At 42.5% G+C, this 25,202-nt stretch overlaps 1 protein-coding gene and 1 long non-coding RNA gene across 26 annotated transcripts in view; one reads left to right on the top strand and one right to left on the bottom strand.

Annotated features, from left to right (window-relative positions):
- The window catches only part of MBNL1 (muscleblind like splicing regulator 1), a 179,653-nt gene that overhangs the window by 56,982 nt on the left and 97,469 nt on the right, over positions 1–25,202 (top strand). The window lies entirely within an intron of this gene.
- LOC309533379 lies at positions 6,337–23,353 on the bottom strand. The gene is made up of 3 exons (XR_014220190.1): positions 21,307–23,353; positions 8,903–9,030; positions 6,337–6,597 (listed from the first exon to the last, which is right to left on the bottom strand). It is a non-coding gene; the product is annotated as an uncharacterized lncRNA (long non-coding RNA).

Raw genomic sequence — 25,202 nt, 5'->3', positions numbered from 1 at the left:
AGTCATTTAGTCGTGTCCCTTTAGTTTGTGACCCCATGGATCAGAGCATGCCAGGCACTCCTGTCTTCCACTGCCTCCTGCAGTTTGGTCAAACTCATGCTGGTAGCTTCGAGAACACTGTCCAACCATCTCATCCTCTGTTGTCCCCTTCTCCTTGTGCCCTCCATCTTTCCCAACATCAGGGTCTTTTCCAGGGAGTCTTCTCTTCTCATGAGGTGGCCAAAGTATTGGAGCCTCAGCTTCACGATCTGTCCTTCCAGTGAGCACTCAGGGCTGATTTCCTTAAGAATGGATAGGTTTGATCTTCTTGCAGTCCCTGGGACTCTCAAGAGTGTCCTCCAGCACCATAATTCAAAAGTATAAATTCTTCGGCGATCAGCCTTCTTTATGGTCCAGCTCTCGGCCCAAGGTTATCCTGTGAGTTTCATGGCTGAGTGGAGATTTGAACCAGGGTCTCCCACGCCCTAAGTCCTGTACTCTAACCTCTACCCCACAGTGCATAAGCAAACATGGGTACAGCTGTCATGATAGGTTTGGCCCCCTTTTTTTGCAAAAGAAAATCAGAACTACATTCCAATCTTATGCAGGCTTACTTAGAAACAAGTCCCACTGAGTTCAGTGAGACTGATGCCCAAATAAGTGCCCATAGGCAGTCGTAATATTGCACAAATTTATCTATGCATTTGTTGTCTTTTGAAAGTGGTGATAATGATTATAATAATAAAACTATGTAATTACACTAGATAGAAGACCTGAGAGAGGAAAAACTGCTGGGGAAGATGGTTTAATCCAACCCAAACCTGATGCAAAATATAGAGGAGACAGCAACTAATTGAGGACATGCATTTTTGTTCCACTCCTTTGCGGGGGAAACTGCACATAAGCTTAAAGAGGTCTCTTTAGAGCAAATGTAGACTCTTAAATTTCCTTTAGGGAGGACATTCTCTCCCCACGAGGGAGTGCAGTGCTCTCCACTATCACTTGATGGCTGGATTTAAATCAAGGTAGGTTCAAGGCTACCTACACTCCGTGATGTCATGTTTCCCCCATTAAGTCCCCTTTTATGCTCTCTGATTTACAATCAGAAGAGGTACAACAATAAACGCTTACTTGGGTTCAGGGTCAGACTATGGCTGCCTTTGTGGAGAAAGCAGACTTGCAAATAATATTAGCTCAATAGCCTTTTAACCCATGCAGTTCTGAAATGAGATGGGAGAGGTGTTTTCTGTTTTGGTTTCTTTTTCTTTTTTTTTGCTATTTCCGTGGCTTGGTAGCACAGCTTTGAGAAACAGAAACGGCAAGATAAGCTTAAAATAGAAGTTACTGCCAAATCCATCCTGTCAAGCCACCTGGCATGACTGTAGAGAGGAGCACAATGGCAAACGCTCCAGTGGTAGTTAAATGTGAACATTGGGTGTTGGTTTTTTGGTTTTTTTTATTGCTCTAAAAATATTCACTGACCACATAGACAGACATCTGGCTGTCAGGAGCCATGTCAGTACTGCTGCTCTTTATAACTGATATCTGGAATGGAGAATCTATTATTATTTTAATTATAAACTATGATGTAATAAAAACTAGGTAAGAATGATAGTTAAAATACATCACTGTAAAACATATTTAAAGCCAGCATTAATGTACAGTTTGCCCTGACAGCAGCCCAGTGTTGACTATTATCTGCACCTTAGTTTTCAGAGGATAAAAAGAGGGAGGCAGCCTAACCTCTCTTGGTAGGGAATTCAGCAATATGGAAGGAGCCACGGAAAAGTTTCTTTCTCTCTCGTGTCAACAGAGGCAACTGTGCCTCTGTTGTCGATGAGCCCAAGAGAAGGTGTTCACCCAAGGATCTTAACACCCAGGCAGGTTTGCATAGGGAAATACTGTCTTTCAGGTAACCTGGGCCCAAGCCACACATGACTACAAACTGTGGCCTTCAGGTGAGCCAGCATGCCAATGTTCAGAGATGATGGTATGTATAGTCTAGAACATCTGCTGGACTAGAGGTTCCCTCATTCATATAGTTGAATCTGATACTTACCTTCTTACCTTCCAGTAGCCCCACATATTTCTGAGTAGACATATGTATAGGATTGCATTGTTAATTCACACCTGTTTCCTCGACATATTCCAAGGTTATTCCCAGTTGATAGTAGGAGTGGGAGTGTGATTGTGATTTCACCCAGCCATGCCGTAAATCAATGGGTGAAGTTGATTAGAGCTTGGTGCAAGTTGAATTTGATAGTTCTCAGGCTCCCTTTCAACTCTGCAATTCCTGGCATATCTAGGTTGGTCTGGGAGATATCCTTATTAGAAAGCAGTTGCCAGTTAGTGTGCCATCTGAAGCCTTTATGATTCTAATATTTATAAAATCTGATTAATTTATATGTAACTGGGGACATACTGTCTCCTGCTGCTAAGAACCATTCCTTTTACCAATGTTTATGATAACCCAGATCTGTTTGCAGGGAAAGGCTAGTGACTAGTGGAATGGGAACTCTGTCAGGCCTCACATTACTGGAGCATCACTTGAGAAAATATTCTTAGTACAAAAGGGAAACTAAACAGAACGAATCAAATGAAACCTTCGCCAGCCCTCCATGGCGAAGTGTACCGAGGCTAAAAATGAAATTAGCAAAAGCGAAACCCAACCTATTCAAGCAAATTTGTAAAAGTAGAACTGAAAGCTCCACTTGCCAGACCACACAAACTGACAAAAAGCCCAACTGACCCCCTGACAGAAGGGGAAATCCGTTGGAGTTTGACGTTGAGCAAGTCTTAAGAATTGGCACTGAAGTGCTTGATTGAGAAAATGCATCTTGCTCCTTGTTCTGGGTTTTCTGGAGAGGGCAAAATGAAAATTGTGTCTGACTTGGAGCCTGGCGCATTCTGTGAAGACGTGAACCAACACAAAGTTAGAGCCAGGAGACTATTGTGTCTTCTTTGGCCACCAAGGCAACTGAGGAACTGCTTGTTGTTTAAGCTGCACGATAACATTCTTGCTCCTTTGCATCAGTCCCTGCTGACTGTACATTTCCCCTGTTTCCTGCACTCAGTCCTGGCATCTTACTATGGAGGGAGGCTACCTGTCCCATCCTGTCTGATTCAAGTAGTTCCAGTCATTTCAACCTGAGCAGCCAGAGTTCCTCCATATTCCATCTGTCCCAGTGAATATGGCAGCTCTGCGAACATATACCTTGGTTTCATGGATCTGCTTCTTCCATTCAGTATCTTTGGATGGAAGGGAGCTGAAGAAATTGCATTTGGAAGGAAGGAAGCACAATATAAATAGGAATTTAGTTTTATATTTCCCACTGCTTGCACAGTTTCTGCGGATATCTCCGAAGTGTCTTGCATTTAGGAATAAATGGGAATAAATCATGCGCATCAAGATGAACATCCATTCCTGCATGTTGGGTGTAACTTTCAGTGAGATGCACATCCAAATGCAGATTCAAGCCTTTGCTTTCAGTGGAATGCAGACTTGGGTGTTCATCCCCATTCTTAACCCCTCGTGCGTCCAATCACCAATAAATTTCCCCCCACACCCAAGAAACAGACCAAAAGCTGGTTTGGGAGAATCATCTATCTACTCCAGCAAAACTACAATACCTACAATACCCCAGAGTGGCTGGGGAAGCTCAGCCAGATGGTTGGGTATAAATAATAAATTATTATTATATTACCTTAGAAATTCCAGATTACCATGGTATACCTAGTCTAGGCCAGTTGTATTCCCTATTAAGTTGGCCTCTGTTCAGTTTGAGAGAGAGGCTATTTCTCCCCCTGCCCTCTCCACATTTCCTCTTCTATCTTCATTTTATCTTCTGTGTGGAGATTTCCTCATATTTACAAGTTTGGAAAACGATCCAAGATCTGTTGCAGTTTTTTTTTTTTAAATTTTATATTGCACTTAATGTCCTGCCCTTTTAGTAGCTTTTTAATGCTGAATTGCAGGTTCAGCGAGAAATTAGGCTTGTAAAGATGTTTGCCTGAAAGTGCAGTGATTGATATTTACAAGGAATGCAGTGCTGGGTAGCTGCACAAGCTTTTCAAAATAAGCTACATTTAAACAGGAAAACATAGGTTATGAGGTTTTACTGAATTTAATAGTAACACTTAAGTTAACTTTAAGTAAGCAAACTTCTTGCTGAATTAAGTTTTTATTTTTTTTAAAAAAAGATCACCAACTCTGACAAACCATACCAAAATCTGCAGCAACAGAACTAAAAAAATAAGTAAATAAATAAAACATGCAAGTACATCAGAGAGAGGGGAATCCAGAAGAAGAAGAAGAAGAAGAAGAAGAGTTTGGATTTGATATCCCGCCTTTCACTCCCCTTCAGGAGTCTCAAAGCGGCTAACATTCTCCTTTCCCTTCCTCCCCCACAACAAACACTCTGTGAGGTGAGTGGGGCTGAGAGACTTCACAGAAGTGTGACTGGCCCAAGGTCACCCAGCAGCTGCATGTGGAGGAGCGGAGACACGAACCCGGTTACCCAGATTACGTGACTACCGCTCTTAACCACTACACCACACTGCGACTGTTAGATGTAAAGGGAAAAAAAGAAACACTGCGAATAAAGCGAATGAATTTTACCCCGTAGTAGTGTATCGATATTCTCCACTTTCAAGAGACAGCCCCTCTGCTTCCCATACTGAGCTCACATGAGACTTTGGGAAGAACATTTGACAGTAACCACAAAGTGTGATTTCACTTCTGTTTGAATGATTTGCAGCAGCCTCCACTGCAAAAGGTGTTAGAAGGAATATTCACACTTGGAGCAGTTTTTATTTTTATTTTTATGGCAGCATTTCTCAAGGATGGAGAAATGAAAGAGGGAAGGGAGGGGGAAATACAAAGAAAGTCCAAAAGTGGGAGGCGAAATGAATGTAAAAAAAAAATTTACCTTTGTACGCTAGGCTAGATTGTACACACAGAGAGACATCCTTCTCTATCTTCCATCCAGAGAAGCAAGATGCAATATCAGAGTTCAGGGAAACATTCCAGACAGGCAAAAACGTTTTTTTGGGGGGGAGAATGAGGGTCACTGGGATGCGTGTGGCCTGGAGAGAGACATGAGAGTCTGGTAGAGAAAGATCTGGTGGCTGCAGTGGGCTCCTGTGCCTCAGATCCCTAAACCCCAGGTTGAGCTTTTCCAGTGACCTGTATCTTGTATAAATCTGTTTGTAAGAGCAACTGCTGACAGCTATATAGGTCCTTCCCCAGCTGCGGAAACATAGAGTAACAGTGTGGCTGCTGCAAGAGATTTCTCTCTTCTCTCTCACACACACCAGTTTTCTTCCATGACTAGTCAGTAGAGGCACAGCTTGACTAGACATTCCTGCGACGCTCATTCTGAAAGCTGTTCAGTGCACCCCACTAAAGGTGGAATAGTTTTGTAATGAATACAGCAAGGCCTCATCACTGCTTATCAAGCCTGTTGCAGGTTGTTGTTGTTGTATAGAATCTGTCATGCCCACATATCATATATCCCACCTGATTCACCTTACTGGAGTGGAAGCATTTGGATCTGAGTTGATTCCGTGCCCCCCCCCACTGATGATCGATCAGATTCTTTCCCTCTCCACCACCACCACCAAATACTTCCAGCTAAAATTCACTCTCCAAGGAAGTTTCCTCCTTCAGATTGTCAGCTCTTCGCCTCAGAAGGCTCTGTTTTATTCTTATTTATCCGTGGGGCTGCCATTCTTGTTTTGACTGGCAGCGCTGAAAATCTACAGGGGTTCTGTTTTTTATTTCATTTTGCTAGGAATTTAAAGGTGCAGCCTTTTAGAGAAGGGTACCGGCGCAAATCCGCTTGCAGAGTCTCAAAAGACGGGCTAAGAATGGGGAAGTTCGAGACAAAAGAAGGCAATATGCTTTAACCTGCTTCCCAAGTGCAAATAAATGATGGAAACAATCATGACAGCTGCTTCTCTCTGGGACTGCAGCAGTCGCCGGGGAGCCAACAATACCTAAGGGTTATGAAACAGATGACAGATGTGCCCATTAAGAGGCACATGGGCCTAGTTCCTGTCATGTCCTCTAGCTGTTTCCCCTAATATGTATTATCTCAATCTTGTTCAGCTAACTAGACTTTATCTGTGGCCTATTATCCATCTGACACCAGTTAAGATGCAGGGTGGGAAAGATGCTTGACGTGACCTGGCTGAAAATCATTATGCTCCTGCTTTGCGGTACTTTCGTTGAACGTGTAGTGATGATAGTTAATAAACATGTTTGTTTATTGTATTTATTGGCATTTGTATCACGCCCAATTAACCAGGTTCTCTGGGCGGTTCACATATTCTTTTGAAAAACCAATATGATTCAAATGCAATCAAAATTGTTGTTTTTATTTGTACATTTTAAATGTTCGAAACACCTTGTGTGTATTGCCTTATTGCCATTCTCACAATAGCTCTTTAAGGTGAGAGAAATGTATATAAGTAGACATGTTGAGGATTGTTCTCTAAAGGCCACATAGAGAATTCATGACAGAGATGAGTTTCTGAGAAGTGAGAATTCCCCTGTTTACACTTAGCTGCTCCATTAGACCACACATGTACTTTTTATAATAGAAATTCTTCTTTCCCCTGAAATGTATTCAAAGCAGCTTTGAATTAGTATATATCCATTTACTTAAATCGGTATCAAACACCAATGCAACAACAGATAAAATAGCAAACAGTTAAATGTAACTACCAGCAGCAAAATTAACTGAAGTCCAGCATGTCAATGAAACAGAAGCTTGGGAAAATAGTCTCATTTTCTTTTTTACCTAGACTGAGGCAATAGAAATGTTCTTCATAATTGCATTATTTTACTAATGCGTTCACTGTATTTATTTTGTAGATTTATATCCCACTTTTCAACCAGAGCTCCCCAAAGTGCATAAAAATACTTACAAAACAGAAAAGTTAAACCTTGCTTGCACACCCAAATATTGAAAAGTTAGTAAAAAGTGTTCTCTAAGGACAGAAGTTGACTGTTGAAGTGGTAGACTATCAAAACACCATGAGGTACATTTTGTTGTTGTTGTGGGGGGCAGGCCTGCCTCATAAATGCTTCGAGCATCATTTAAGTGGGGCAGACTTTATTTGTACCAGGGTGAAATTTCCCCCTTGAGAAAGAGAGAAACTGATTTCCATAATGAAAAGTTTCCTTTTCTGAGCGAGAACAGGAAGCCTCATAAACCTTACAAGGAAGCCTGGTCCTTGTGATTTCCAGATCTATCCCCTGGTGATAAATGTCAGATAAACATCCTCAGAGTTGTATGCTTATCTGAGTCCAGCAAAAAGCTGTTTCCCCCACCCCCCAAATCGCCTGTTGTTCTACACCATATCTGTTAGAGCCTGACTTAAAATTTCCTATGTCCAGGGGTATTTTTAAATTTTAAAACAGGGATTTTCTTAACTTTAACTTACATTTTGCACATTAATATGAATTACATGTGGACGCGGGTGGCGCTGTGGGTAAAAGCCTCAGCGCCTAGGGCTTGCCGATCGAAAGGTCGGCGGTTCGAATCCCTGCGGCGGGGTGCGCTCCCGTCGTTCGGTCCCAGCGCCTGCCAACCTAGCAGTTCGAAAGCACCCCCGGGTGCAAGTAGATAAATAGGGACCGCTTACCAGCGGGAAGGTAAACGGCGTTCCGTGTGCTGCGCTGGCTCGCCAGATGCAGCTTTGTCACGCTGGCCACATGACCCGGAAGTGTCTCCGGACAGCGCTGGCCCCCGGCCTATAGATGTGAGATGGGCGCACAAACCCCCGTTCGGGCAGGGGTACCTTTACCTTTACCTTTATGAATTACATACATTGCAATTACACACACGCTTTGGTTTTTGCCTAGTTTGCAGAACAGCCTTCATCTTGGATGTATAGGGTAGAACTGGACGAAATCTGAGAACTCCTAGAGCAGATTTTTTTCAATAAAATGTGGGGCAGGAATGGGAGGGGAAGTTTTGGACAGTATCCGATGCACTTGTTCAATGAGTGAAAGGATTTATGCTTAGTGCAACAGAATTCCTTTCTGCCCCCCTCCTGCTCTGGAGGGTTTGGTGAAGCCCCAGGGCAGATTCAGTTGGGGCAGAGGGAGACAGTTCCATTAAGGTACCCCTGCCCGTACGGGCCAGTCGTGTCCGACTCTAGGGTTGTGCGCCCATCTTACTTAAGAGGCCGGGGGCCAGCGCTGCCCGCAGACACTTCCGGGTCACGTGGCCAGCGTGACAAAGCTGCTCTGGCAAGCCAGCACCAGCGCAGCACACGGAAACACCGTTTACCTTCCCGCTATAAAGCGGTACCTATTTATCTACTTGCACTTAAGGGTGCTTTCGAACTGCTAGGTGGGCAGGAGCTGGGACCGAAAGACGGGAGCTCACCCCGCCGCGGGGATTCGAACCGCCGACCATGCGATTGGCAAGTCCCGTCCATTACACAACTCTAAATCCTTGTGCTAATGGAATGAGTTACCTGGCACCACATGGTTGCGCAAATGAGTGCAGGGACTTCACCAGATCTACAGATACACCAAAATGCTCCAGAAATAAATAACTGAAAGTGTTATGGCTTTTGTACTTTATTTTCTCCACCCTTCATCAAGTTTCAGTCAATTGTTCACCAGGGAGAGATGGTGGAAGTTGAGTCTTCCATTTTCTACCCTGCCTGTTTCCTCTCTATAGGAGACGGATGGCTCCAGCCCCAAATGTGTTGTACACACATTGTTTCACATGGTAGTCTTGCCCAATGAACATTTGATCTGTCCTGCCTGCTGTGACACCCCTGATGACATATAGAGAAGTCTGAAGCTGCTTTTTTCCCTCTACTAATAGGCGCTGGACATAATCAATAAAAGTAGTAATCAACGGTATATATCATAGCGGGATAGAAATCAACAGAAATTTACCTTGATAGCTTAATGGAAGTTTTAGATCTGCCTGGGTTATGCCCTCTACCAATGAGCTATTCTCTCTGTATGCACATATTTCCACATTAGGCCTTTGTTCACCAGCCTCCAAAATGAACAAACCACTTCTGTAATAACAAGTTTGATATGCAAGCTCATTAAAGAATTTATTTTTTTAGTGTAGGTGTCACACCAAGCCATCAGAGGCGTAAGATGTTCAGAATCAGCTGTTAACAACATCCTGACATTCTGCTCCCAAGTAGAATAGAGATACTTTTATATTATTATTTTCAAATAGGTGCTTTTGGCATGGAGGCTGCAGTATAAAGGAAAGATCCAGAAGTTACAGTGAAAAAGAAATAGTTCCTGGAGCTGGTGCGCTCCAACTCATAAAGTACCTGGTGCATAATGCTATGCGATTCCTCCTGAAATTATTTTGCATGTGTGGCAGAAAGCCAGTGATGTTGGTTGAATGCAGACGACATTGTCTTTCCTTCTCTCTGAGGCATTCAGAGCAGAATGGAGGTCAATGACACTGTAGCTTGCAAATCGCATTGCAGAGGCAGGCACAGACAGAACTAAATAGATGGCTGCATTTATTTTCATTAGCTTTGTTGTGTTGTACAGGGCCTTAATTGGTTTAGAATTTGTACTGTGTTGCTGAACATGAAAACTGCAATTCTCTCTCTCTCTGTGTGTGTCTACACACACAGAAACACACAAATCTATATACTTGACATGGTATAGCTTTAGTATCCTGGTAGTTTTGTTTTGAATATTGTTGATAAATCAGGGTAGCAGTTCAATTGTATCTTGTCTGCCCCCCTCCTTCCGTGTGTTAACCTCATGAACCTGCTAATCTTTTTCACATGTTCTGTGAAATGGAAAAGTGTTGCTGCAGACATCTGTTAGAAATTTATTCTGAAAAGCATTCCCCTACATATTTTCCTACATTTGGTGTTATGCATAGCTTCTAAGATATATCGTTTATCTTCTATCCTCAATTTTCTTCTGTCTTTTTTGGTAGAAAAATTGAAGGGTAGTGGTGGCATTTTTATAATATTTTTACAATTTCAGCACTCCCCCCCCCCCCCGCATCCAACAATACCTTGGAATTCAGCATGTAAATCTTTTCGTTTTGTGTTTGTGTGGTCAGTAATTCTTCTCTTTGTATTATTTTGATACAATCCGAATCCTTTGTTTGTTTCCCAACACAGAAACAGCTGATTTCTGCAGCTGTTTCCATTAACGAAAAGCCTGCAGCAGTTCCTTTCCTTGCAATAAAAAATGCAATTAAATACACACCACATTAAGTAACATCAGAATGTGGCCTTTGTGGTTCTGGAAAGTCAAGGATCAACTTCCTTTGAGGGTCTCAGACTTGTCTGTATCCATGCCTGCCCGGGACTGAACAGCAGTTTTGTTATTCCATGGTGTGGAGTTGCCTCGTTCTAATTTTCAAGTGACAATTATGTAATCTCTGATAAGTAATAAGCTACAAGTTAACGATGATACTGATGATGATACTGAGAGCTATATACATGTAATGTGGGAGATCCGTGATTTCCCGATGTTTTAAGTTTTGTTTAATAGCAACTGGTTTGTGCATGACACTAAATGGGATTGAAGCAATGGTACTAGGAAAAGAGGAATTTAACCCTCTGCCTTTGCCTTTTCCTAAATCTGAATCATTCAAACACTTCCCAAGTAATCCCCAACCCCACTGCGGCAAATAGTAGATTTGCGGGAGGTGATGTAGATACATGTGAGGGGAGGAGGAAGGCTTAATTCTCACCTCCCTGCCGTTTTAGCATTGTTACCCTGATCCAATCTGAAGCTGCCCATGTCTTCTATAACTCAAACATACAGTGCAGCCCATTACATATCTGCTTAGAAGTAGGTTCAATGAGCCTTTCTTCAAGTTAAGTGGGAATAGGATTGCAACCTATAAATACCAGGAGCTCTATGAATCTCCCGTACCATTTTGACTTTGCTCATTGCTCAAAACACTTTGTTCATTTTCTTACAGAGTGATCCTGTGTCTCCCATCACATAAGCAAGTATTATGCCAGAGCTAGTGTAACATAACACATTGCTACCTCTTCAGCAAATGCAAAATAAAGAACGATTGCAATAGAAGCAAAAGCTTACGTAGCAACACTGACAGAATCCTTTCAGTGCCCATGACAGTACCCTTGTAGCTCTATCAAAAGAAAAGAAGAAGAAGAAAAGAAATCAATTGTAATGTCACTCACGGACAAAATCCACATATTCCCCATAAACAGAATGCAACAATCAACATGCAGTGACAGCAGGAATGCTGAGATATAATAATAATAATAATAATAATAATAATAATAATAATAATAATAATAATAATTTATTATTTATACCCTTGCTTGCCCATCTGGCTGGGTTTCCCCTGCCACTCTACACAATGACACTACATAAACTGTGCCGCATCTACTATGCAAAGCACACAAGTGAGCATTGGGGCTGGGGTAGGAATTTGAATTAGCTCACATGTAAAGGCAAACCTACCAAATTTCAACTTTCTGAAACAATAGTTCTCAATTTACCCGGCTGAAGTTATCCAAGTGTAGCCGGATCACATTGGCTTCTATTCATTGGTGATATTACCCATAACTTCCTAGAGAGCTGGTTCACATGTAATGCCAAACTTTGCGCTGTTGTGCTCATATGTTGTAATTTCCTCCTTGAGACTAATCAAAGTTTGCAGTTTCACATGAACTGGCAAAGTATGGTTTATACTTGCCATACAAACCATGTTTGGAAACTAGGGTTGAGCCTGGCTTGAAGTCACATGTGAACTGAACTTCTGTTTCTGCTTTAATTTCAGTATCTAACTGTGGAGGCAGGGCCATTAGAGCAAGTGGGGGCATTGCTCCATCAATCCCAGTCTGACCCCAGCCAGTCCCACCTGCCTGCCCTCGTACTTAAAACCAGTTAGGTTGCAGCTCTGCCTGTCTTTGGCTCTACCTACTGCTGGTGTTTCTGTGTACTGCTCAACCACCAGACCCAAAGAGTACCTTGCCACCATTGGTATCTAGAGTATGTCTCTTTATTAATCCTTGCCACTTAGTTTGAATTTTACATTTCATTTCGTCAGCTCAGTTGGATGCTTCACAAAGGAAAGCTATTTCCCCCTCAATCTCACAGCGGCAAAATGTCTTACTGCAAAACTGTCAAAAAAAGAGACAGTTTCTTTTTACTGAATATTCACATATTTAGTTTATTGCATGCTGCTTTTCTGCCTGCATGTTGTATCTGCTAAGTTAGGTCTCAATCATTTTTGTAACTGCAAAACTGGAACATTTATTATTATTATTATTATTATTATTATTATTATTATTATTAATAAAATATAAGGGATATATTTCAGAAATAAGTGGGTTGTTCCCTCAGGTTTTCAACTAGCTTCAAAATGAGGGTTTGAATCTTCCCTTTTCCTACCCCTCCTCCTGAACTGGGTATATTTGTACCATAAATAGTTACCTTGAAGGGCCTCATGTTCCTTCTGAATCTTTATACTTAGCCTTGGCTAGGATATTTAAAAAAAAAAAAAAAGAGAGAGAGAGAGAGAGAGAGAGAGAGAGATTAACTTGAATTTGAGAGGTGTTTTCAGTCTGTTCCTACTGGCTCCGCCAGAATGAGGCCTCCTGTTTGGCTAATGTGACAACATTACGGCATACCCACCAAAAAAGAGAACCAGGTTAAAATTTGGCTTAGGCGGTTTTTCTTCTCAATCGCATAAGATACTCATGGCAGCAGTGTATCAATTTTATTGTCTCCCATTTTCAGACATGCAGTCATTGGGTTTAACTACCAGCTGGCGATATATACTGGGCACAGTCCAGCCAAAATTAACCCACTTATAGTTCAGTTCAAAGTTTGCTCAAAGTCGAGAACATATGTTATAACTAGCACAAGTAAGATGAAAACAGTTTTCAGTGCTTCATGACTCTGGAGACTAAACAGTGCTTAAGAACAGCCAGTACCCTTGGTTATCATTGTGAGAATCTACCACATTTTTATTTAGATATTTTTGGCACCATGTTGTTGCTGTAAATGGAAACGAGTCTTCTTTTGCAATTGTTTCTCTCTTTCTGCCAGCAAGTAAATTCTCTGCTTTGGGTTGAATAGACCATAATTTGGCTTGAGCTATTAGTTGGTCCAATTATTTAGTTCTTACGTCCGTGTAAATGGAATACCCCCAAAAATAATGGGGTGGAGGTATGAGAGGGGATGACACACCACTTATAACTCCCGTTGATTTCAATTGAAGAGATACAAGCATGTGCTCAATTTTCTCTTCAACATCTGTAGGACTTACAGGTGATGGATTTTGGCTAGATTTTTGCTTACTATTAATAGTACATACAGAAGAAGCAACAAATTATTTTCTGCTTGGAGTCATGGGCTTGTAAGAGGCCTCCAAGGTGATGATACAGTGGCACGAACATAGCATTCTTGGTGGTGGCACCCCAATTATGGAGTTCTCTTTTCAGGAGAGTATGGTTGTATCCCACACTGTTACTTTTTAAAGATTTATTTGTTCATGCACCCTTTTGGGATATAGATTTGCCCTAGGTTGTAGCAGTCTTTGGTATTGTGCTTACTATGTTGAGCTGTTGCTTTAGTGTAGTATGTTTTTTTTTGGGGGGGGAGTGTTTTAATTAGCTGGTATAGCTGGTATTATATTTTTTATCATATTGTGCATGGCCCTGGGGTTCTCCAGGATGAAAGGCAAGGCAATCATCACCACCATCAATGAATCACTTGGAATCTACCATTTCACAGGACTCTGGGGTTCTGCTGGCATAGACTCCCCCCCCCCCCGTGGTGTTAGCCTGTAGGCTAACGCATCTCTTTAGCAATACTATTTGAGTGTCTTATACAAGAACTGCATTTCATAATTCCTCATTGTTAAGCCTTCAGAGGGATAAATGGAAAGTCTACACAGTCTTTCTGTGGCCATTCATGCCCCCCCAAAATGGTCACAACATCCTTGTGAATTATGCTTGTTCCACTTCCATTTTGAAAAGACTACAAAGAGCACCTTGAGTTTTTAAAAATCTGAACATCAAATTACCAAAGCAACAGCTCTTCCTCTTGCTTTTGCATCTTCTGGGCATCTATGACCAGGCTTGGTCTGGGGTTAATGTGTCTCTTCATCTCCTCAAGAAGTTCTGCTGTCTTTGAAAAAAAGAACTTTGCTTAACCAAATTTCAGGCAGATGTCTTTCTCTGTAGGGATGCTTCTGTTTAGGTAGCTGCACATGTTACAGCTTTTACACAGCACTCTTTGTTCCCTGGTTAACCACTGAAGAAAATTTTGCAAACATGATCCTTGCAGATAAACAGCTCTTTTAGTTCCCTGTTTATACCCATGGAGCAGCTCCACCCTGACCAAACGTTCCCAATAAATATAATAGCACAAGGGTTGCCAACACAGCACCTGTGGGCTTGCAAAGATTCAATATCCCCTCAGAAGTTCACAATGTGTGAGAGATAGTTTGCTGTCCCTGCTCTGTACCTGTTTGCACTGGCTCAGCCTCTACTACAATGAACACACCACCTCGAACATTTCATTGGATGCTAGGCCTGGACAGTCAACTTCCGTTCTTTTCTGAACAGGTGAGGGTTGGGAAGAGCTTCTTTCTGTGAGTGCATGCAGTGGTCACTGATGATGTTGCCTTTTTCAGTTGATGGGGGGCTGATGCAGGGGGCATGCCTGCACTGTCTTGGGGGGTCCTGTCTCTTTTTATGCACTTTGAGGTGCGGCAGCCATTTTGTGTTACGTCCACTCCTCATAGCAACCATTTTGTGAAGGACACCTAATGGCACTTTCTCAGAATTTCAAGTGTCCCAACCGTTTGGCAGACTCTGTAATAACATGTGGCATTAGGCAATTCCCAGTTCTCCTTTTATCTGTTGCAAGGGTCAGCAGTGTTTCATTTACCTCCGTACTCAGTTTCTTCTTATTTATGTATCAGCCCATTCATAGCTCACCAAATACCACCTCAAGGTCCCTCCCAACTCTGCAGTTCTTTGATTCTATCATCTTGATAGAATCATTTGATTCTTCATCTTGAGGCATATGCAAAAGCTTTGCCATAAATTAATAAATAAAAAAGCAAATTAATAGCTTTTTTCAGGCATTCTGCTGAATGTATGGGGGCTGAAAGTGGAGAGGTGTCGTGGTGTGCAAGCAAAACCTGCCTCTACTTACTCTTCCCATGGTGAGCAGGAATGTCTGAAAGGCCCTTCTGAATGTGTTCAGCTGAACACACTTCAAAGCCTTCCTGCAATTCGTAATGAAAAAGCACCCTCATGCAACAGGGTGCAGGAGAGCATATAGGAAGCAGCCTTAAACAGTCAGACCACAGGTTCCTCCATCTCAGTGTAGCTTGTATTGAATCTGGGAGCTGCCACTTGCAAAGCCACTGAGCTATGATGACCCTCTCCTGTAGGTGGGAGGGTTCAGCTTTCTGTTTGCACTCTTGAGTATATATAAAAAATAAATAGATCCCACCTCTGCATTATATGTGAGGGTGACAGACATTAAGAGGGACAAAAATGGCTTCCTCAGTGGTGTCTAGTTTGGCACTGGGTGGATGATTGAAGGAGAAGATGCCAGAGGCTGTTTATTGTGTTCCTCAGCACTGGAAATGGGGCTGGGCATATTGGCATGTATTGTTTTAGAGGCCCAACCCTGAGACCATGGAGCATAACATTCTTATCAACTCACTGTGGAGTTAGAGATGAGCATGAATATTCCATTTCACTCTTGTTAGTAAGGAGACGAAACATTGGATGCTATATTTATACCTTTAGTATTTTTTTAAACATCTTTTGGCATGGATGTCCTCATGAAGCAGCATACTCTACAGTAGCATGCCTGATTTTTTTTTAATGCAGCTGCTCCAGATTTACAGAGGTGCGGATCACAGTCTTGGGAATTGTTTAAATCTTATCTTTATTTCAATTTTGTATTCCAGCCTACTGGTGCTGTTCTGTTCCGTTATTATTATATTATCTCACCGGTTCATGCGATAAGCAGTTTTTGCAGGCCTTTTCAGTGGAGCTGAAAAGTGTGCTTACTCACCAGATAAGAGCCTGATTAGACAGTTATCTGTAGTGCATGGTTGTCTTTGTGAAATATTGATCTACAAAATGGGTAATAAGGCTTGGAAAAGCGCTTTGTGTGGAAAGGCAGTTCTAAGTCAGTTCTCTGCTTGTCGGTCGATTGACAGCATAATGCAATTCACTCATTTCCACTAGTGTTTAAAACTGTGTGCGAGTGTGTGTGTGTGTGTGTGAGAGAGAGAGAGAGAGAGAGAGAGGGTAAGAAAAGATGGAATGAATGACTTACTGATATATTTATCTGTAGCATTATCCATTTAAATGCTGTGCCCTTGGCTGAGAGGTTTGTAGATGGCAAGAGATAACAGTGGTCCTAAACTTAGGTAAGGTAAAAAGGTAAAGGACCCCTGGATGGTTAAGTCCAGTCAAAGACGACTATGGGGTATGGTGCTCATCTCGCTTCAGGCCGAGGGAGCTGGCATTTGTCCATTGAGAGCTTTCTGGGTCATGTGGCCAGTTTGACTAAACCTCTTCTGGCACAACGGAAACCAGAGCACACGGAAACGCCATTTACCTTCCCACTTATTTATCAACATGCACTGGCATGCTTTCGAACTGCTAGGTTGGCAGAAGCTGGGACAGAGCAACGGGAGCTCACCCCATTGCACGGATTCGAACTGCCGACCTTCCGATCAGCAAGCCCAAGAGGTTTGAAAAACTCAGTGGGGCCAATTTCCAAGTAAATGCATAGGATCCATGCTGAATGGATTTTTTAAAAAGAAAACAAACGTTAGAGGTGTTCTAATAAGCATAAAGGTAAAGGTAAAGGTGGGTGGGACGCGGGTGGCGCTGTGGGCTAAAGCCTCAACGCCTAGGGCTTGCCGATCGAAAGGTCGGCGGTTCGAATCCCCGCGGCGGGGTGCGCTCCCGCTGTTCGGTCCCAGCGCCTGCCCACCTAGCAGTTCGAAAGCACCCCCGGGTGCAAGTAGATAAATAGGTACCGCTTACCAGCGGGAAGGTAAACGGCGTTCCGTGTGCGGCTCTGGCTCGCCAGAGCAGCGATGTCACGCTGGCCACGTGACCCGGAAGTGTCCCCGGACAGCGCTGGCCCCCGGCCAATAAATGTGAGATGGGCGCACAAACCCCACAGTCTGTCAAGACTGGCCCGTTCGGGCAGGGGTACCTTTACCTTTACCTTTAAAGGTAAAGGTATCCCTGCCCGTACGGGCCAGTCTTGACAGACTCTGGGGTTGTGCGCTCAACTCACTCTATAGTATAGGCCGGGAGCCAGCGCTGTCCGCAGACACTTCCGGGTCACGTGGCCAGCATGACGAAGCTGCTCTGGCGAGCCAGAGCCGCACACGGAAACGCCGTTTACCTTCCTGCTGGTAAGCGGTCCCTATTTATCTACTTGCCCCCGGGGGTGCTTTCGAACTGCTAGGTTGGCAGGCGATGGGACCGAGCAACGGGAGCGCACCCCACCGCGGGGATTTGAACCACCGACCATGCGATCGGCAAGTCCTAGGTGCTGAGGTTTAACCCACAGCGCCACCCGCGTCCCTTCTAATAAGCATAGGTAAAGGTAAAAAAGGTACCCCTGCGGCGTTTGTCCACAGTCGGCTTCCCGGGTCATGTGGCCAGCATGACTAAGCCGCTTCTGGTAAAACCAGAGCAGCACACGGAAACGCTGTTTACCTTCCCACTGGAGCAGTACCTATTTATCGACTTGCACTTGATGTTCTTTCGAACATTTAGGTGGGCAGGAGCCGGGACTGAGCAACGGGAGCTCACCCCGTCGCGGGGATTCGAACTGCCAACCTTCAGATTGGCAAGCCCTAGGCTCTGTGGTTTAGACCACAGCGCCATCCGTGTCCCTCTAATAAGCATAATACTCAGGAACTTCTGTCTCCTGAAGGAAGGCACCCTTCAATATGTTAATCATTGCTTTAGGCCTTGCTGGGACAAATACCATTACACTGTGGTAACCTGTTCTAGGGTTTACATTCATTCACCCCGTATTTTGAGTAGTTTAGTTCTTTTCAGGCACCGCACCAGCAAATACTTGTATATAATCTGGTACTGTGATTAGCTGCAAGCCCTGAATACTACAGAGAAATATATGTTGGTGTTGTAGTTTTGGCCACAGCCCCTTCAGTCGGACACAGTAAAGCAGCAACATGTTACGGCCTTATGCACAGGCTTTGCTAGCCAGACCTAATTTGGATGTGGCAGTGACCCTACCCTGAGGGGAAAGGAGAAAGGTCTTGTCTCTGTCATCACACTGAACATGTGAGGCTATTAAAAGTCTACAGTACATCTGCAGGAAATCTTTCAGGTCCCCCTCTTCAATTCAGAGTTTTGTCCTTGTTGTGCATAGACTTATAGGCGTTCCGAGCATCTTCAAAGTGCAGTGAGACTGTGTCTGGCGAGACTGTTGCCCTTTCCTGCATTGAAGAGAAAAGCACCCTTAATTGATCCAGAACATCGTGATGAGTGAATGTATTATGCAGCTGAAATGTTGCTTATATATCAGAGAGGGTGAGAGAGAACATGCCAGTGGCAAGAGAGGGATGGCTCAGGCAGTAGAGCATGAGATTCTTGATTGTGGGTTTTGGGTTTGAGCACCATAATAGACAAAAGATTCCTTCATTTCAGAGGGTTGGACTAGATGACGCTTTTGGTCCATAATTCTAGGTTTCTGTGATTCTATGATGGTTCACACCTCACAGTAAGAGTCATTCATGTGGGGAGAAGATATCAAACTGACAATTGACTACAACTCCCATCATCCCTGGCCGTTGGTTATGCTTGCAGGGGCTGATGGGAGTTTAGCAACATCTGGAGGGCCAAAGTTTCCCCACACCTGATTTTTAAGGAATATACAGGACTCTTAAAATTAATCCCGTGGCTGGCTAGCCTAGTGCTGGGGTTCGTTCTGCTATTGGTTGTATGACACTGCTGTTAGCTGCAGCTCTCGCACGCCGTGTACATCACTTGATAGTTTTGCATTTGATTATTATACATACTTGCAGCTGGCTCCATTGGAAAGGGTTGTAATTGAGAGGATAAGATAAGACGTGGAAATTCTTTTGTTGCAAGCATCAAAAAATTAACACGTGTCTGAAACATGGGGCATTGTCCATGAAGAGTAGGGAAAATGTATAACTGGGTTAAAGCACGCAGCAGAACTGCCTTGGGTTTACAGATGCAAGCTCATTTTCCTTTCTTTTTTCTGCCTTGGTTTTCTGAACATTTCTAAGAGTGTCTCTATACTGCATTTCCTAGTTTCGCTTTGTGGCCCTTGCACCAAGTGGAGGAGTGGGAAGCTTTGGCAAACTTGCCATTTCATGCATCTCTGACATGATTTATTAATCCTCTTTACCAGATACCCTGTCACTCTCTTGTGTGAAGTCATTGTAATGAAAACGCCGATAGGCACAGCCAATAATGGGAGCGGTGGCTGCAATCAAGTGCAGAGCTCTGTAGCCAATTTTCAGATGTGAATGACTTGGCCGTTGCTATTGAATTTATACCAATAATTGTAATTGCACAGGAGCTTATCCAGGGTACAGCCATGGCTTGTGAGTTACAAGTTGATAATGAAAAGCTAATTTATGTTTTAAACCAAGCGGGGCTATATACTTACCATGCCGTTGCTTTTATTCCAATACGTGTAGAATTTTCGAATGATAATAGGATATTAGTTTTCCGTCCAAAGCAAACATTGTGCTGCTGGCCAATGATCTCATGTGAACATAAGAAGACCCTGGCTGGATCAGACCAGAGGTTCATGGAGTCCAATGTTTTGCTTCCCACTGCAGTCCTCTAGATGCCTCTGGGAATCCCACGAGCTGGCCTTGAATGTTTTAGGGCTCGCCTTTCCTTGCCCCTCAGCAGCTGTTATTGCAGCCCAGACTACAAGCTGTGAGTAATGGTACTGACATATCCAGATTTTCTTTAATTATTTACAACCAGAGATGGCAGTCAGAGAAATTGTTATATGGCCTGCAGTTGTATCCGTCCCTGCCAGTTGCATTCTTGGTGAAAATTGCCTGCGCAGCTAGAAGGCTTAGACTAATAGATGCAACGAGCCTTTATGTCGTTTTTTTTTTAAATTTTGATGGATTTGATCACACATGTCAAAAGTAATTTTGATATGTTTGCAGCGTGGTTATTAACACATACACTATGAAGATAGTCCTGTATTAAGTCACTAAGACGTCTTAGTTGCCTGGAGCCTCCGCTGAATGTATGGGGGTCACCAGTGGGACTGTGTATAAAACTTAATTATTTGTACAGTTTGTTAGCCTATAAAGTTTTTTTTAAAAAATACTTCTTTGAAAAAGTTATTTGAGTGATATTTTGCACCATATGTTAGGCAGAGAGCCAGCGTAATTAGCTGAATGATACCCACTCAGTATTACAAATCAGCAACAAAAACAGGATTAGCCCTGTTACATTAAAATCAAATAAGTAAGTTGATCTGAGAACGTGAGATTCTGAGCCTGCTCATGCCTGGATCTTATTTGTTTGAATCCTATGTATGTTGGTTTAATTCTGATCCTACAAACTATGGTCTAAAGGATTTGGAAATCCTGACTTCAGAATGCAATGGCAAATCCAGTTCCGAGTTTTTTAGCCCAGTTTTTTTTTTTTTTTTTAAAGTTATTTCAGAACTGTGTCGTTGAAGCTAAATGGATATCTTTTGAGATAACTGCTTGGAAGGTCAGATGCTTAGGGCATTGGCTATGTTGCCATTATTTCATTTTATAGTCTGTCATTCTCCATATTATACTCAAGGCAGCTAACGATACAGTAAAAATTGCATACGCTTCGTCTGTTTTTTAAAAAACTAATCCCTCCTGCTTTTCTCTTAGAAAATCAAGATGGCTAACAAAAATTAACAGAATGTAACAATGTAATAAACAAGTTAAAAAAGCCCTTCAGACTTGTAACCAGTTAGTTTATAAAATGCAAATGTTCCATAAAACAACGCATGTTCACAAGGCCATTGACACCTTTGCTGTATAGAAAAGATTCCCAGCACCTTATAAAAAGAGTGTAATGTCTGGACAGTGTCTCCTACGGTATAAACATACTGTGTTCAGAATAAAATCCAGGAAAGGCAAGCATTATGCATTTCATAATAAATCATCACCGAATCTGAATATTACATGTTTACACGTGAATGACAACTTCTCAGCATATCCCACACTTCCAGCAAAACTAAAGGATTATTTCAGTTCTAACAGCTGAACAAGAGCAGCAAATCTATGAACGTCTCTCTCACACCCTTACCAATAGTTTCACACATAGCGAAGTCCCCTCCCCTCTCTCTTTGTCTGTCTGTCTGTCTCTCTGTCTCTCACTTGCAGTGCTTGAAACTTGACTACCCAGTCACAAGGTTCCTGCAAGTTATCTGTACGCCTGGAGTGCCTAGTTATGAATAAACCGCCTTTGGTTTAGATTGGAACCTCTCTCTCTCCTCCACCTAGTATACATGGTGTATGGAAGGACTCTTTCTGCTCATGGGTAGGGACCAAGAGTCAGTACATCGGGGGTGGGCAATCTGTGGCTCTCTACATGTCATCACTGGATAGCAGCTCCTGGATGGATGGCGGTAGTCCATCTGGAGGGTCACAGGTTCCCCATCCCCACAATGTGTTTTTCTGTAATAAAAATGTCACTGTGGATAAGGGGTCATCCAGAATTCCTTTTGTGCAGTGTTTCAAGGCACAGGTCCATACTTTAAAGCTCTTTAAACACTTTTATTCAAGATAGATGTGGCAGCAGCATGCCCATCCATGGAAGAGAGATGAGTATCCTCCCCTGTATATGAACCATAACCCCCAGCTTCTATTACAATAATAACAAGAAGTTTGAGATAAGAGCCGAAATGTGTAGTTACTACTCATCTCATTTTTGTGTGAGAAATTAACCTGTCCTCCTCTTTCATCCCTACCATCACATGTGACAGAGATGCATGGAACTAAGGTTGCTAATCTCAAGCATCGTTTAGGCCTCTGATGCTCCAGCACCTGAAACCTGTTGAGTTATGTGGAGTACTGGAAATTATGCAGAGATCAAGCCTGCCAAAATCTCTAGCTTCCACTTTGAATGAGAACCGGATGGCGGAATGATAGGCTGTGTTGCCTCTGCCCCTGTTAAGGGCATTGACCACATTGCTCTCCATTCTCTCAGATAGACCATTTCCACAGTCTGAGAAATATTCAGGTTGCGATTCAATAGAGCCCAGTATTTATACCTTGTCATTTTTTTTCTGTGATGGAACCCAAGGCAGCCTGAATGTGGTTCCCAAGAAGTCAGTCAACCAGACCCAGACTTGCTTAGTTTCAGCAAGGTGGTGGCCCAGTGTACTTTTAGACCATAACCTGGGTCCATTCCTGAGGACCCTCAGTGCCTCTGATGGGCAATGTACAGCAATTAATAAATATAATTCACTCAGCCCTCACAAGCCTAGATGAGACCATCAACTCCCCTCCCCTCATTAAAGCCCTACTGTTATTTTCTCAGCAGCCATAAAGGAACAAAACCCCATTAATTATACAGTTTACATCTTTCTTTCATTGTTTTCCAATGTTTTGTTTTGTTTTTAATCTTTATACCTCATTCTGCCCTTAACTCTGGGTTGTTGAAATGTTCCCTGCTCCTGTTTACCAAAGAGGGTCAAATTTTTAATGTATTAGCTCATCTCCGAGTCCCCCCCCCACCCCTTGCCATTTCCTATAAACTGTTTCTGTGTATTTTATGCCCTAACGAGCACTGATCTTTGAACTTTAATGACTGATGCTGAAATGCTGTTTGCTGTTTGACCTGCCACCAGTGTTGCCATTGGTCTAGATCCAACGTTCCACACACGGAGTTCCTCAAGTGCTGCAGAGCTATTCCCTTCCCATCCATCCATCCTGTGGCACTTTGCATTCCCCTAAAAAGCTGTTTCAGAAAGCCAAAGCAGGCACAGAGGGATGTCACTGGAGCAAGAAATCTGCAATTATTCCTTCTTTGAGTGGAGGTGCTTTACACTTGTCCTCAGGGTACTCTGGATCTCAACCACTATTTTACTTTCTTCCCATTTTTGTGGAAAATACAGGAGGAAGTACCCTTTTAATATTTTCCTCCTGTGTCAACCCCAGTGAATTCACAGTTTGCATGGGTGACCCTCACAAATGAACAAAACAGTACTTTTAAAAAATCCAGTTATGTATTTGAATCAATATGAGAAGTTTAAATGCTATACACACACACACACACACACACACACACATGTCATGAAATAGTTTCCAGTGGTTTACAAATTTAAACACATTGTTAAAGCAAGATCACAGCAAACAGCCCCCCAAAGTGGGATACAGTGGTCAGCTTCAGCTTTCAGGTGGCAAACCATAATTAAATAGTTACAGGTAGGTAGCTGTGTTGGTCTGCCGTAGTCAAAACAAAATAAAAAAAATCCTTCCAGTAGCACCTTAGAGACCAACTAAGTTAGTTGTTGGTATGAGCTTTTGTGTGCATACATGTATCTGAAGAAGTGTGCATGCACACGAAAGCTCATACCAGTAACTAACTTAGTTGGTCTCTAAGGTGCTTCTGGAAGGATCTTTTAAAATTTTGTTTCGTAATTAAATAGGGCATTCTTACCAGTTTGGAGAAAACCAGCAGGGAGGATGTGGGATGAATTTCCCTTGGAAAGGAATTCCATAGCATAGAACCCATGAAGAGAGCATGCATAGGCAGTGATCATCATCCCTGACCATTGCTTATGCATCCTGAGGCTGATGGGAGTTGGAGTCCAGGAACCCCAGGAGGACCATAGCTTCCCTATCTTTGGCACAATGGATCCATTTGAGAAGGATGAGATAATTTAGAAGCACGTTTTTATTGGAAGACTAACCTCTTTCTATATATAGAAGCTTGTATGCCAAAGGAGTTGAGATATTAATTAAGATCTCACTGATATCTGATTAATCTTTGGAAAGGGGTTCTCTATTTCCGTGCCTATTAATGTGTGTGAGGGTGGCATTTGTAACTGTCACAGAAATAAGCCCATTCCCCACTCAATTGCAGGCTAATCAAAGGTTAAGTATTTATTCATTTATTTATTTCACTTAGCATTTTGATCTGCTTCAAAACATCATTTTAATTTTGTCAAACGCTTCCTTGTGTCCTTTTAGAAAATTAAATGAATTAGAGAAAAGAAAAAATCGAAATGAATGACTAATTGTGGATTTTTAGAGTGGTTTGGGGAATTTTTTTCTGTTGAGATCAGTCCATCTAGTTTATTATTTTCTTATGGACACACTTCCTCAATTTTTGTTTTCTTGTTTATACCAGCTGTACTCTTTGGATTCTGTGGTTTCATATCCTATTCCAGCCAGATACCCATTTTACTTTAATATGGTCACCATCCCATTGAGTTCATAATCTCTTTTTTTAAGCACTGTGGCTGCCAATCCCTCCGATTTGTTTAAAGTACAGTAGTCTCCCTTCCTACTTCTGTCTCACAAAAGAACACACTCTTTATTTTTTGTTTCTTCCAGAACTGACTAAGCTTCCTGTTATTCCACTCCGTCAGATTTTCCCCCAATATTCTTTTCATGTTGAGTCAGATTTGTTTGCCAGCAGATTTCTTCATAGTTTCCCTGCCATTTCTCCTTTGTATTTCTGCAAGCCTCTTCCATCAGTTAATTTTTATTGGTAGCAGACTTTGCGTCCACCCATGTGTGATTTAGCTGAAGTGATTTCTCTACGTCTTCAGCTGAAAGCATTTTTCTATATAAATTCAGTCTGCAGAAGGGGGGCACTGAGGGAAAAAAAATATCAAATGCCCAGTCCCCTGAAGAGATTATTAAACTTTGGAAGTTAATACCTCATATATATCATTTTCACAGTTTTATATACTCTTTCTGTTTGTGTATCATGTAGAAATGGTTCCGGTGGGACAATGGAGCATAGACTCAGAACTGCTTGAAAAGTATCCCCCATTCTTTCGCGCTTATCAAGGACAAGCACATATGTTCCAAACCAGTGCTATTTTTTTCTAGAAAGAAAGGTGTAGGAAGTCACCATGAACACCTTTGTTCTCCTAGAATGGCAATGGCACTCACCTGAGAGGTGATGGACCTGAGTTCTGGCCAGTTCTGGCTGAAAGAAAAGCCCTACTCCAAACACAAACAGGG

This window comes from Podarcis vaucheri (assembly GCF_965113315.1).
Source record: "Podarcis vaucheri genome assembly, chromosome: 5".
NCBI lineage: Eukaryota > Metazoa > Chordata > Lepidosauria > Squamata > Lacertidae > Podarcis > Podarcis vaucheri.
This window is presented reverse-complemented; position numbering and strand designations above follow the sequence as displayed.